We start from the raw sequence: 12,899 nt of genomic DNA, 5'->3' as shown, positions 1-12,899 counted from the left end.
ACCAGCGGCCCTGTACGGCCCATCTTCACCAGCAAACACTCAAGACCCTCGCGAGGTGGACGACACAAGACCTCCTCGGGGGCGGCCTCACCAGGCTGGCTCGCGAGGGGCGGAGAAATCAAGGTAAGGGGCACCTCGCGAGGTTCCTGTGACATAAGCCATAACGACCGTGGCCAGGCCGGCGCCAGCGCGCGCAGTGTCCTCGTTTCCCCTTTGGTGCTAAAGAGGCAAGCGCAGGCGAGGAGTCCCGAGGCATCAGGCAAAGGTTTGCATAATGATGCAACGAGACCAAGACCAGCAGGACGGCAGGACGGAGGTCACCGTGGAGCCCAAGACGGCGTCACCGCCAGAGCCTTTGGCAGGCGAAGACCACCTTTAGTCAGGATAACTTGTACTAGTTGTCTCCCTTCGAATTTGGCCATTGTGGGATCCCTTCCTGCTCAATATTTGGGAAGAGGCCCAAGGCCCCTATAAATAGGACTAGCCACCACCATAGCAGGGGAATAATCTGGGATCGGAGGCATTCCATCCAAATCCTCCACACAAGCTCACCAAGCACAAGAGCACCTCTCCTCAGGAGGCTGTTCTTCCCTTGTAACTGTTCATCCTCAGCCCAAGAGGCAATCCACCACACCACACTGGATTAGGGTATTACACCACATCGGTGGCCTGAACCAGTATAAAATCTTGTGTCTCTCGTTCTTTGGGTTCGTCGAGCTAGGCCTTGCGATCGTTGCGAAAGCGAGCTAGAGGGAGGAAAGATCTTCGTGCGCACCCCGGTGTTCGAACCTCAAGGGTTTGCCGGAACCCGAATTCCGACAGGGGCACCGCCCGCGGCTAAACAATCAACTTGTGTGTCTATGGGGTGCCCTCTCCCCGTATATAAAAGAGTGGAGGAGGGGAAGGGCCGGCCTCATGGGGCGCGCCCAAGGGGGGGATTCCTACTCCTAGTAGGAGTAGGTTTCCCCCCTTCCCTAGTTGGAGTAGGAGAAGAAGGAAGAGGGAGAGGGAGAGAAGGAAAGCCCCCCCCCCCAATTCGGATTGGGCATGGGGGATGCGCGCCTCCCACTTGTCCGCCTCCTCCTCTCTTCCACCATGGCCCATTAAGGCCCATTAACTCCCCGGGGGGTTCCGGTAACCCCCCAGTACTTCGGAAAATGCCCGAACTCATCCGAAACCTTTCCGGTGTCCAAACATAGCCTTCCAATATATCAATCTTCATGTCTCGACCATGTAAAGACTCCTCGTCATGTCCGTGATCACATCCGGGACTCCAAACAACCTTCGCTACATCAAAACACATAAACTCATAATACCGATCGTCATCGAACGTTAAGCGTGCGGATCCTACGGGTTCGAGAACTATGTAGACATGACCGAGACTCATCTCCACTCAATAACCAATAGCGGAACCTGGATGCTCATATTGGCTCCCACATATTCTACGAAGATCTTTATCGGTCAAACCGCATAACAACATACGTTGTTCCCTTTGTCATCGGTATGTTACTTGCCCGAGATTCGATCGTCGGTATCTCAATACCTAGTTCAATCTCGTTACCGGCAAGTCTCTTTACTCGTTCCGTAATGCATCATCCCGCAGCTAACTCATTAGTCACACTGCTTGCAAGGCTTATAGTGATGTGCATTACGGAGAGGGCCCAGAGATACCTCTCTGACAATCGGAGTGACAAATCCTAATCTTGATCTATGCCAACTCAACCAACACCATCGGAGACACTTGTAGAGCATCTTTTTAATCACCCAGTTACGTTGTGACGTTTGATAGCACACTAAGTGTTCCTCCGGTATTTGGGAGTTGCATAATCTCATAGTCGTAGGAACATGTATAAGCCATGAAGAAAGGAATAGAAACAAACTAAACGATCATGGTGCTAAGCTAACGGATGGGTCTTGTCAATCACATCATTCTATAATGATGTGATCCCGTTAATCAAATGACAACTCATGTCTATGGTTAGGAAACTTAACCATCTTTGATTAATGGGCTAGTCAAGTAGAGGCATACTAGTGACACTCTGTTTGTCTATGTATTCACACATGTACTAAGTTTCCGGTTAATACAATTCTAGCATGAATAATAAACATTTATCATGATATAAGGAAATATAAATAACAACTTTATTATTGCCTCTAGGGCATATTTCCTTCAGTCTCCCAGTTGCACTAGAGTCAATAATCTAGTTCACATCGCCATGTGATTTAACACCAATAGTTCACATCACCATGTGATTAGTTCACATCGCTATGTGACTAATACCCAAAAGGTTTTACTATAGTCAATAATCTAGTTCACATTGCTATGTGATTAACACCCAAAGAGTACTAAGGTGTGATCATGATTTGCTTGTGAGAGAAGCTTAGTCAATGGGTCTCTCACATTCAGAGCCGTATGTATTTTGCAAATTTTCTATGTCTACAATGCTCTGCATGGAGCTACTCTAGCTAATTCCTCCCACTTACAATATGTATCCTGATCGAGACTCGGAGTCATCCAGATCGGTGTCAAAGCTTGCATCGACGTAACTCTTTACGACGAACTCTTTATCACCTCCATAACCGAGAAATATTTCCTTAGTCCTCTAAGGATAATTTTGACCAATGTCCAGTGATCTACTCCTAGATCACTATTGTACTCTCTTGCCAAACTCAGGGTAGGGTATACAATAGGTCTGGTACACAGCATGGCATACTTTATAGAACCGATGGCTGAGGCATAGGGAATGACTTTCATTCTCTCTCTATCTTCTGCCGTGGTCCGGTTTTGAGTCATACTCAACTTCACACCTTGCAACACAGGCAAGAACTCCTTCTTTGACTGTTCCATTTTGAACTACTTCAAAATCTTGTCAAGGTATGTATTCATTGAAAAAACTTATCAAGCGTCTTGATCTATCTCTATAGATCTTGATGCCCAATATGTAAGCAGCTTCACCGAGGTCTTTCTTTGAAAAACTCCTTTCAAACACTCCTTTATGCTTTCCAGAAAATACTACATCATTTCCGTTCAAAAATATGTCATTCACATATACTTATCAGAAAGGCTGTAGTGCTCCCACTCACTTTCTTGTAAATACAGGCTTCACCACAAGTCTGTATAAAACTATATGCTTTGATCAACTCATCAAGCGTATATTCCAACTCCGAGATGCTTGCACCGGTTCATAGATGGATCGCTGGAGCTTGCACACTCTGTTATCACCTTTAGGATCAACAAAACTTTTTGGTTGCATCATATACAATACTGCTTTAATAAATCCATTAAGGAATGTAGTTTTCATATCCATTTGCCAGATTTCATAAAACGTGGCAATTGCTAACATGATTCGGACAGACTTTAAGCATCAATACGAGTGAGAAAATCTCATCGTAGTCAACACCTTGAACTTGTCGAAAACCTTTTTGCGACAATTCGAGCTTTGTAGATAGTAACACTACTATCAGCGTCAGTCTTCCTCCTGAAGATCCATTTAATCTTCAATGGCTCGCCGATCATCGGGCAAGTCAATCAGAGTATATACTTTGTTCTCATACATGGATCCCATCTCAGATTTCACGGCCTCAAGCCATTTCGCGGAATCTGGGCTCATCATCGCTTCCTCATAGTTCGTAGGATCGTCATGTCAAGTAACATGACCTCCAGAACAGGATTACCGTACCACTTTGGTGCGGATCTTACTCTGGTTGACCTACGAGGTTCGATAGTAACTTGATCTGAAGTTACATGATCATCATCATTAGCTTCCTCACTAATTGGTGTAGGAGTCACAGGAACTGATTTCTGTGATGAACTACTTTCCAATAAGGGAGCAGGTACAGTTACCTCATCAAGTTCTACTTTCCTCCCACTCACTTCTTTCGAGAGAAACTCCTCCTCTAGAAAGGATCCATTCTTAGCAACGAATATCTTGCCTTCGGATCTGTGATAGAAGGTGTACCCAACAATCTCTTTTGGGTATCTTATGAAGACACATTTCTCCGATTTGGGTTCGAGCTTATCAGGTTGAAGCATTTTCACATAAGCATCGCAGCCCCAAACTTTAAGAAACGACAACTTGGGTTTCTTGCCAAACCACAATTCATAAGGTGTCGTCTCAACGGATTTAGATGGTGCCCTATTTAACGTGAATGCAGCCGTCTCTAAAGCATAACCCAAAAACGATAGCGGTAAATCAGTAAGAGACATCATAGATCGCACCATATCTAATAAAGTGCGGTTACGACGTTCGGACATACCATTACGATGTGGTGTAACGGGTGGCGTGAGTTGCGAAACTATTCCGCATTGTTTCAAATGAAGACAAAACTCGTAACTCAAACATTGTCCTCCATGATCGGATCGCAGAAACTTTATTTTCTTGTTACGATGATTTTCCACTTCACTCTGAAATTCTTTGAACTTTTCAAATGTTTTAGCTTATGTTTCATCAAGTAGATATACCCATATCTGCTTAAATCATATGTGAAGGTCAGAAAATAACGATACCCGCCGCGAGCCTCAATATTCATCGGGCCGCATACATCAGTATGTATTATTTCCAATAAATCTGTTGCTCGCTCCATTGTTCCGGAGAACGGACTTTTAGTCATCTTGCCCATGAGGCATGGTTCGCCAGTACCAAGTGATTCCAAAAGTCCATCAGTATGGAGTTTCTTCATGCGCTTTACACCAATATGACCCAAACGACAGTGCCACAAATAAGTTGCACTATCATTATCAACTCTGCATCTTTTGGCTTCAATAATATGAATATGTGTATCACTACTATCGAGATTCAACAAAAATAGACCACTCTTCAAGGGTGCATGACCATAAAAGATATTACTCATATAAATAGAACAACCATTATTCTCAGATTTAAATGAATAACCGTCTCGCATCAAACAAGATCCAGATATAATGTTCATGCTTAACGCAGGCACCAAATAACAATTATTCAGGTCTAAAACTAATCCCGAAGGTAGATGTAGAGGTAGCGTGGCGACGGCGATCACATCGACTTTGGAACCATTTCCCACGTGCATCGTCACCTCGTCCTTAGCCAATCTTCACTTAATCCGTAGTCCCTGTTTCGAGTAGTAAATATTAGCAACAGAACCAGTATCAAATACCCAGGTACTACTGCGAGTATTAGTAAGGTACACATCAATAACATGTATATCACATATACCTTTGTTCACTTTGCCATCCTTCTTATCCGCCAAATACTTGGGGCAGTTCCGCTTCCAGTGACCAGTCCCATTGCAGTAGAAGCACTCAGTCTCAGGCTTAGGTCCAGACTTGGGCTTCTTCACTTGAGCAGCAACTTGCTTGCCGTTCTTCTTGAAGTTCCCCTTCTTTCCATTACCCTTTTTCTTGAAACTGATGGTCTTGTTGACCATCAACACTTGATGCTCCTTCTTGATTTCTACCTCCGCATCTTTTAGCATCGCAAAGAGCTCGGGAATTGTCTTATCCATCCCTTGCATATTATAGTTCATCATGAAGCTTTTATAGCTTGGTGGCAATGAGTGAAGAACTCTGTCGAAGACACTATCAACCGGAAGATTAACTCCCAGCTGAGTCAAGTGATTATGATACCCAGACATTTTGAGTATATGTTCACTGACAGAACTATTCTCCTCCATTTTACAGATAGAACTTATTGGAGACTTCATATCTCTCAATCCAGGCATTTGCTTGAAATATTAACTTCAACTCCTGGAACATCTCATATGCTCCATGACGTTCAAAACCTCGTTGAAGTCCCGGTTCTAAGCCGTAAAGCATTGCACACTGAACTATCGAGTAGTCATCAGCTTTGCTCTGCCAGGCGTTCACAACGTCCGGCGTTGCTCCTGCAGCGGGTCTTGCACCTAGCGATGCTTTGAGGACGTAATTCTTCTATGCAGCAATGAGGATAATCCTCAAGTTACGGGCCTAGTCTGTGTAGTTGCTACCATCATCTTTCAACTTAGCTTTCTCTAGGAACGCATTAAAATTCAAAGGAACAATAGCACGGGCCATTGATCTACAACAACACAGACATGCAAAATACTATCAGTTACTAAGTTCATGATAAATTAAAGTTCAATTAATCATATTACTTAAGAACTCCCACTTAGATAGGCATCCCTCTAATCATGTAAGTGATCACGTGATCCAAATCAACTAAACCATGTCCGATCATCACGTGAGATGGAGTAGTTTTCAATGGTGAACATCACTATGTTGATCATATCTACTATATGAGTCACGCTCGACCTTTCGGTCTCAGTGTTCCGAGGCCATATCTGCATATGCTAGGCTCATCAAGTTTAACCCGAGTATTTTGCATGTGCAAAACTGGCTTGCACCCGTTGTATGTGAACGTAGAGCTTATCACACCCGATCATCACGTGGTGCCTCAGCACGATGAAATGTCGCAACGGTGCATACTCAGGGAGAACACTTATACCTTGAAATTTAGTGAGACATCATGTTATAATGCTACCGCCGAACTAAGCAAAATAAGATGCATAAAGGATAAACATCACATGCAATCAATATAAGTGATATGATATGGCCATCATCATCTTGTGCCTTTGATCTCCATCTGCAAAGCACCATCATGATCACCATCGTCACCAGCTTGACGCCTTGATCTCCATCGAAGCATCGCTGTCGTCTCGCCAACTATTGCTTCTATGACTATCGCCACCGCTTAGTGATAAAGTAAAGCAATTACATGGCGATTGCATTTCATACAATAAAGCGACAACCATAAGGCTCCTGCCAGTTGCCGATAACTTTTACAAAACATGATCATCTCATACAACAATTTATTTATCATCACGTCTTGACCATATCACATCACAACATACCCTGCAAAAACAAGTTAGACGTCCTCTACTTGTTCTTGCAAATTTTACGTGGCTACTACGGGTTTAGCAACAACCGTTATTACCTACACATCAAAAACCACAATGATTTTTCGTCAAGTGTGTTGTTTTAACCTTCAACAAGGACCGGGCATAGTCACACTCGATTCAACTAAAGTTGGAGAAACATACACCCACTAGCCACCTGTGTGTGAAGCACGGCGGTAGAACCAGTCTCATGAATGCGGTCATGTAATATCGGTCTGGGCCCCTTCATCCAACAATACCGCTGAATCAAAGTATGACATGCAGGTAAGCAGTATGACTATTATCACCCACAACTATTTGTGTTCTACTCGTGCATATAACATCTACGCATAGACCTGGCTCGGATGCCACTGTTGGGGAATGCAGTATTTCAAATTTTTTACATACGATCACACAAGATCTATCTATGTGATGCATAGCAACGAGCAGGAGAGTGTGTCCATGTACCCTCGTAGACTGAAAGCGGAAGCGTTAAGTGATGCAGTTGATGTAGTCGAACGTCTTCGCGATCCAACTGATCAAGTACCGAATGCACGACACCCCCGCGATCTGCATACGTTCAACTCGGTGACGTCCCTCGAACTCTTGATCCAGCTGAGGCCGAGGGAGAGTTTCGTTAGCACGACGGCGTGATGACAGTGATGATGAAGTTACCGACGCAGGGCTTCGCCTAAGCACTACAACGATATGACCGAGGTGGAAATCTGTGGAGGGGGGCACCGCCACACGGCTAAACCATCAACTTGTGTGTCTATGGGGTGCCCCCTCCCCGTATATAAAGGAGTGGATGAGGGTCAGGGCCGGCCTCATGGGGAGCGCCCAAGGGGGGGATTCCTACTCCTAGTAGGAGTAGGTTTCCTCCCTTCCCTAGTTGGAGTAGGAGAAGAAGGAAGAGGGAGAGGGAGAGAAGGAAAGCCCCCCCAATTCGGATTGGGCTTGGGGGACGCGCGCCTACCACTTGGCCTCCTCCTCCTCCTCTCTTCCACCATGGCCCATTAAGGCCCATTAACTCCCCGAGGGGTTCCGGTAACCCCCCGGTACTCCGGAAAATGCCCGAACTCATCCGAAACCTTTCCGGTGTCCAAACATAGCCTTCCAATATATCAATCTTCATGTCTCAACCATTTCGAGACTCCTTGTCATGTCCGTGATCACATCCGAGACTCCGAACAACCTTCGTTACATCAAAACACATAAACTCATAATACCGATCGTCATCGAACGTTAAGCGTGCGGATCCTACGGGTTCGAGAACTATGTAGACATGACCGAGACTCATCTCCACTCAATAACCAATAGCGGAACCTGGATGCTCATATTGCGTCCCACATATTCTACGAAGATCTTTATAGGTCAAACCGCATAACAACATACGTTGTTCCCTTTGTCATCGGTATGTTACTTGCCCGAGATTCGATCGTCGGTATCTCAATACCTAGTTCAATCTCGTTACCGGCAAGTCTCTTTACTCGTTCCGTAATGCATCATCCCGCAGCTAACTCATTAGTCACACTGCTTGCAAGGCTTATAGTGATGTGCATTACGGAGAGGGCCCAGAGATACCTCTCTGACAATCGGAGTGACAAATCCTAATCTTGATCTATGCCAACTCAACAAACACCATCGGAGACACTTGTAAAGCATCTTTATAATCACCCAGTTACGTTGTGACGTTTGATAGCACACTAAGTGTTCCTCCGGTATTCGGGGAGTTGCATAATCTCATAGTCATAGGAACATGTATAAGTCATGAAGAAAGCAATAGAAACAAACTAAATGATCATCGTGCTAAGCTAACAGATGGGTCTTGTCAATCACATCATTCTTTAATGATGTGATCCCGTTAATCAAATGATAACTCATGTCTATGGTTAGGAAACTTAACCATCTTTGATTAACGAGCTAGTCAAGTAGAGGCATACTAGTGACACTCTATTTGTCTATGTATTCACACATGTACTAAGTTTCCGGTTAATACAATTCTAGCATGAATAATAAACATTTATCATGATATACGGAAATATAAATAACAAATTTATTATTGCCTCTAGGGCATATTTCCTTCAGAACCCACCCTGGTAACCTTTCTCGTCGTTGGTCGAAATGATGGATGCCCACGCGGGCCCACGAATATATATAGGCTCGCTGCCCATAACCAAGCGAGTGAGAGTGTGTCCAAAGACAACCATTGCATGCGTGTGACCCGAACATATTTGTGAAGGTTTGTGATTGATACGTCCATTTTGCATCGTGCTTTTATATTGATATTTATTGCATTATGGGATGTTATTGCACATTATATCACAATACTTATGCCTTTTCTATGTTATTTTGTAAGGTTTACATGAAGAGGGAGAATGCCAGCAGTTGGGATTCTAGACTAGAAAAGGAGCAAATATTAGATACCTATTCTGCACAACTCCAAAAGTCCTGAAACTTCACGGAGAATATTTTTGGAATATATAAAAAATATTCGGCGAAGAAAATACCAGAGGGGGCCACCAGTCAGCCACAAGGGTGGAGGGCACGCCCTACCCCCCTGGGTGCACCTCGTCCTTATGGGCCCCCTGGCAGGCCTCCGACGCCCAACTTCTACTATATGGTGTGTTTTGACCTGGAAAAAATCAGAAGGAAGCACTACAAAAAAAAGACACATCCGTGACATTTTGGGCTGAACGATTTTTTTTCTGTCATGCTTATGACACTTCTATGACGATAATTATGACAAAACCCGGTATCATCACAGATGTGGTGGGCTCCTACTTCTGTGACAAAAAATCATTACAGAAAATGGGCTTTTCGTCCTGGGCGGGCCGAAGACGCAGCTGCATGACATTCTTTGGGCCGTCCATGTTGGAAAAAACCATGGTAGAAGCGAGGGTGAGGAAAATATCGGGGAGTTCCCGGTTACGGTGGGTGGTCGGGGCCGAGCAATGCGCGTTTCTCTCGTACATGTACGCACGTGTGTGCGAGGCGTTGGGCTCTAACTGAACCCGAGCGAGGCGTTCGCCTATTGAACCCGAGCGATTGCACTGCAAGCTACGCATTACTGAACCAGAGTGATCGATTGATCTGGTCGTTAACTGAACCCGATCGAGCGATTCCTTCGATACTGCTGCTAACTAAAGCCGATCGAACCTGCTGCCTCTTGGTGAACAGTGAGCGTTGTTGGGGGTTGGATGAATAGTTCTCGGTGGGGGTTGGATGAACATGACCCCGTGGTAGTAGAGGCCGTTGCCGCTAGATGAACAGGACCCCGATCGAGCCGGTTGGGGGATGGATGAACAAGACCCCGTGGAGGGCTGGATGAACAGGACCCTGTGGTGGGCTGGTTAAATAGTAGTCGGTGGAGGGCTGGATGAATAGTAGCCCATGGAGGGGTGGTTGAACAGGACCCCATGGAGAGGGTTGGTTGAACAGTAGCCGGTGGAGGAGCGGTGGAGGCTGGATGAGGAGGAGCCCGTGGATGAAAAATAGCTGGTGGAGGCAGGAGGGAGACGCCGTGGATGAACAGTCACATGTGGAGGCTGGAGGAGGTCGACGGTGGATGAAAAGTAGCCCGTGGAGGCTGGACCGAGGCAGTAGATGGTGGATGAACAGTATCCCGTGGAGTCCCATTTTGCGGTACGCCACACCCCTCTCGATGAACAGAACCACCGTTTCGACCGTAGGAGGTCAAAGAGAAGTCCGTTTTGCGGTACGGCACACTCCTCCCGGTCAACAGGACCCCGTTTCGATCGTAGGAGGTCGAAGAGAAGTCCGTTTCCTCTGTTTTGCGGTACGCCACACCCCTCCCGGTGAACAAGATCCCATTTTGACCGTAGGCGGTCGAACACAAGGCCGTTTCCTCCGTTCTGCGGTACTCCAGGCCTCATTTCAGCTGTTCTGTCCAAGCCGGTTGGCTCCCGATGAACACGACACATTCCGTTGCATCCCGATGAACACGATGACGCAGTTTCTCTGTTCTGACCCAACCATTTACACGAGCCCTGGCCGTATGTATGCGCGAGTAGGCGTTCGGGACCCCGCCTGTATGTACGCACGTGCCGTATTTACTTTCTTGCACCCTTGCAGTACGTACGTGTACATGCTGTCTGCGCCTCTACTATGACATGTGCCCTTGCTTACTCGGCCACGGTTCATCGCTGCAGCCTGCAGACAGACCGATCGACCTGTATGTACGTACACGTTCATGACCAGAATGACAACAATACGTACGCTTCGACCAGGTGGGTCTCGACTGTCAGGGAGGATAAGGAGGAACTTACTTGCATGTGAAGATATAGCTGGTGCATCCCAGCTGTTAGGGGGAGAATCATTCTTTTGCCCGTAATATGGATGCACTTCCTTGCGTGCGAAGATGTAGCTGGTGGGTCCCAACAGTCAGGGGGTAAAGCGTATTTTTCACGAAATACGGTAGCCCAGCCGGTAGGTCCCTGCTGTCATGTGGAGGAATCATTATTTTGCGCGTAATAAGGTTGCACTTCCTTGCTGCAGCCGTGGACCCAGCTGTCAGCCTCTCCACATACAGTACTCTTCCGATGAAATTCGTTCCTTGACCACATTGACCACGCCGCGCCGAGAGCACCAAGGCGGTGGACGACGACGAGGCCTAGGAAGGGGACGACGCGGAGCCGGGGAAGACGCGGCAGTGGATGCCCTCGCGGAGAGGAGTACGAGGGTTGACTGGTTCGGCTGCGGTGTGAAGCTGCCATCGCCATAGATTAACAGGGGGTGTGGGTGAGTAGAGGGATGGCCTGGCCAGCGGTGGGAGTAGTAGGGGGCGGTGAGGCCTCCGCGGCAACACAGCTGGTCACGGGAGGCAGGAGCAGGCGGCACGACCGGTGCTGGTTTGGGCGGCTGGAGCAGGAAGACCAGAGGTTGAAGAAGCACTACAGCCATTCGATGGACATCGTACGGTCACTGGAGCTAGAATCGTTCATATTGTCTAAGTTGACAAAGCCCTCCATCCGCGTCAACTTAGTAGGCCCACAAGTCAACCTCCCACTATGGTGGGTCCCAGCTAGCAGGGGAGTATTCATTTTTGTGTGTGTTGACCACGCCGCACCGAGTGCATCCAAGGTGGTGGACGATGGGGAGGCCCCGGACAGCAACGAGCAGGAGATGGGAAGACGCGGGAGTGGAGTCGCAGACAAACAGGTGTACGAGGGTTAACTGGTTCTGGTGCAGCGTGGTTCGGCAGTAGGTGGAGAAGAACAGGAAGTGTGGAGGGGTGGAGGGATGGCCTGGCCGGCGGTGGGGAGGCGCTTCATAGCGAAGCGTGCTAAGCAGAGCTGCTAGCAGCAGGAGGCGGGAGGAGGTGGTCCCGGCGGCGCTGGAGGAAGAAGAAGAGAGATTGAAGATGGATGTCGGTCGTTGGATGTAAATCCAACGGCTATCGATGTCAGAATCATTTGTTGACTAAGTTGACAACGACTTGCGTTGGCTTCGACCTATTGGCCCACATTCCAGCCTCCAAAAATGTGGCACATATTCAACCCATTTTTTTTCTTCAGAATTTACAGTCCATTTGATCTTTTTATCTAGAATTATAGTCCATTTGTTGGGTTGGGTGAAGAAATAATGTAGCGTCCATGCGGCCCATTTTTTTAAAAACTACAGCCCATTTTCACTTTCTCGAAATACACGAATTTGCTGGGCTGGTTGAACAAATAATGTAGCGTCCATGCAGCCCATTTATTTTTTGCTAAAAAAATACAGCCCATTTGCACTTTCTCGAAATACACGATTTTGCTGGGCTGGTCCTAATTATAATGTTGGGTTGGGCGAAGCAATGTTATCAAAAAATAAACAGGGGCTGCGCATTTTGTTATAAATATATTTAAATAATAAGTGCTTTATTATTACATTAGTCCTTAAATCTTACCTAGCTTTCATACACAATCACAAGGATTTTCATTGCCTTAATGTAAAAAAATTCAGGATTTTATTGTTAAAAAATTATATTTATAAGTTAATTAATAAGACGT

Source organism: Aegilops tauschii, chromosome 5 (genome assembly GCF_002575655.3).
Source record: "Aegilops tauschii subsp. strangulata cultivar AL8/78 chromosome 5, Aet v6.0, whole genome shotgun sequence".
In the NCBI taxonomy this organism is placed as follows: Eukaryota; Viridiplantae; Streptophyta; class Magnoliopsida; order Poales; family Poaceae; genus Aegilops; species Aegilops tauschii.
The sequence above is the reverse complement of the archived record's forward strand: the minus strand, read 5'-3'. Positions refer to the sequence as shown.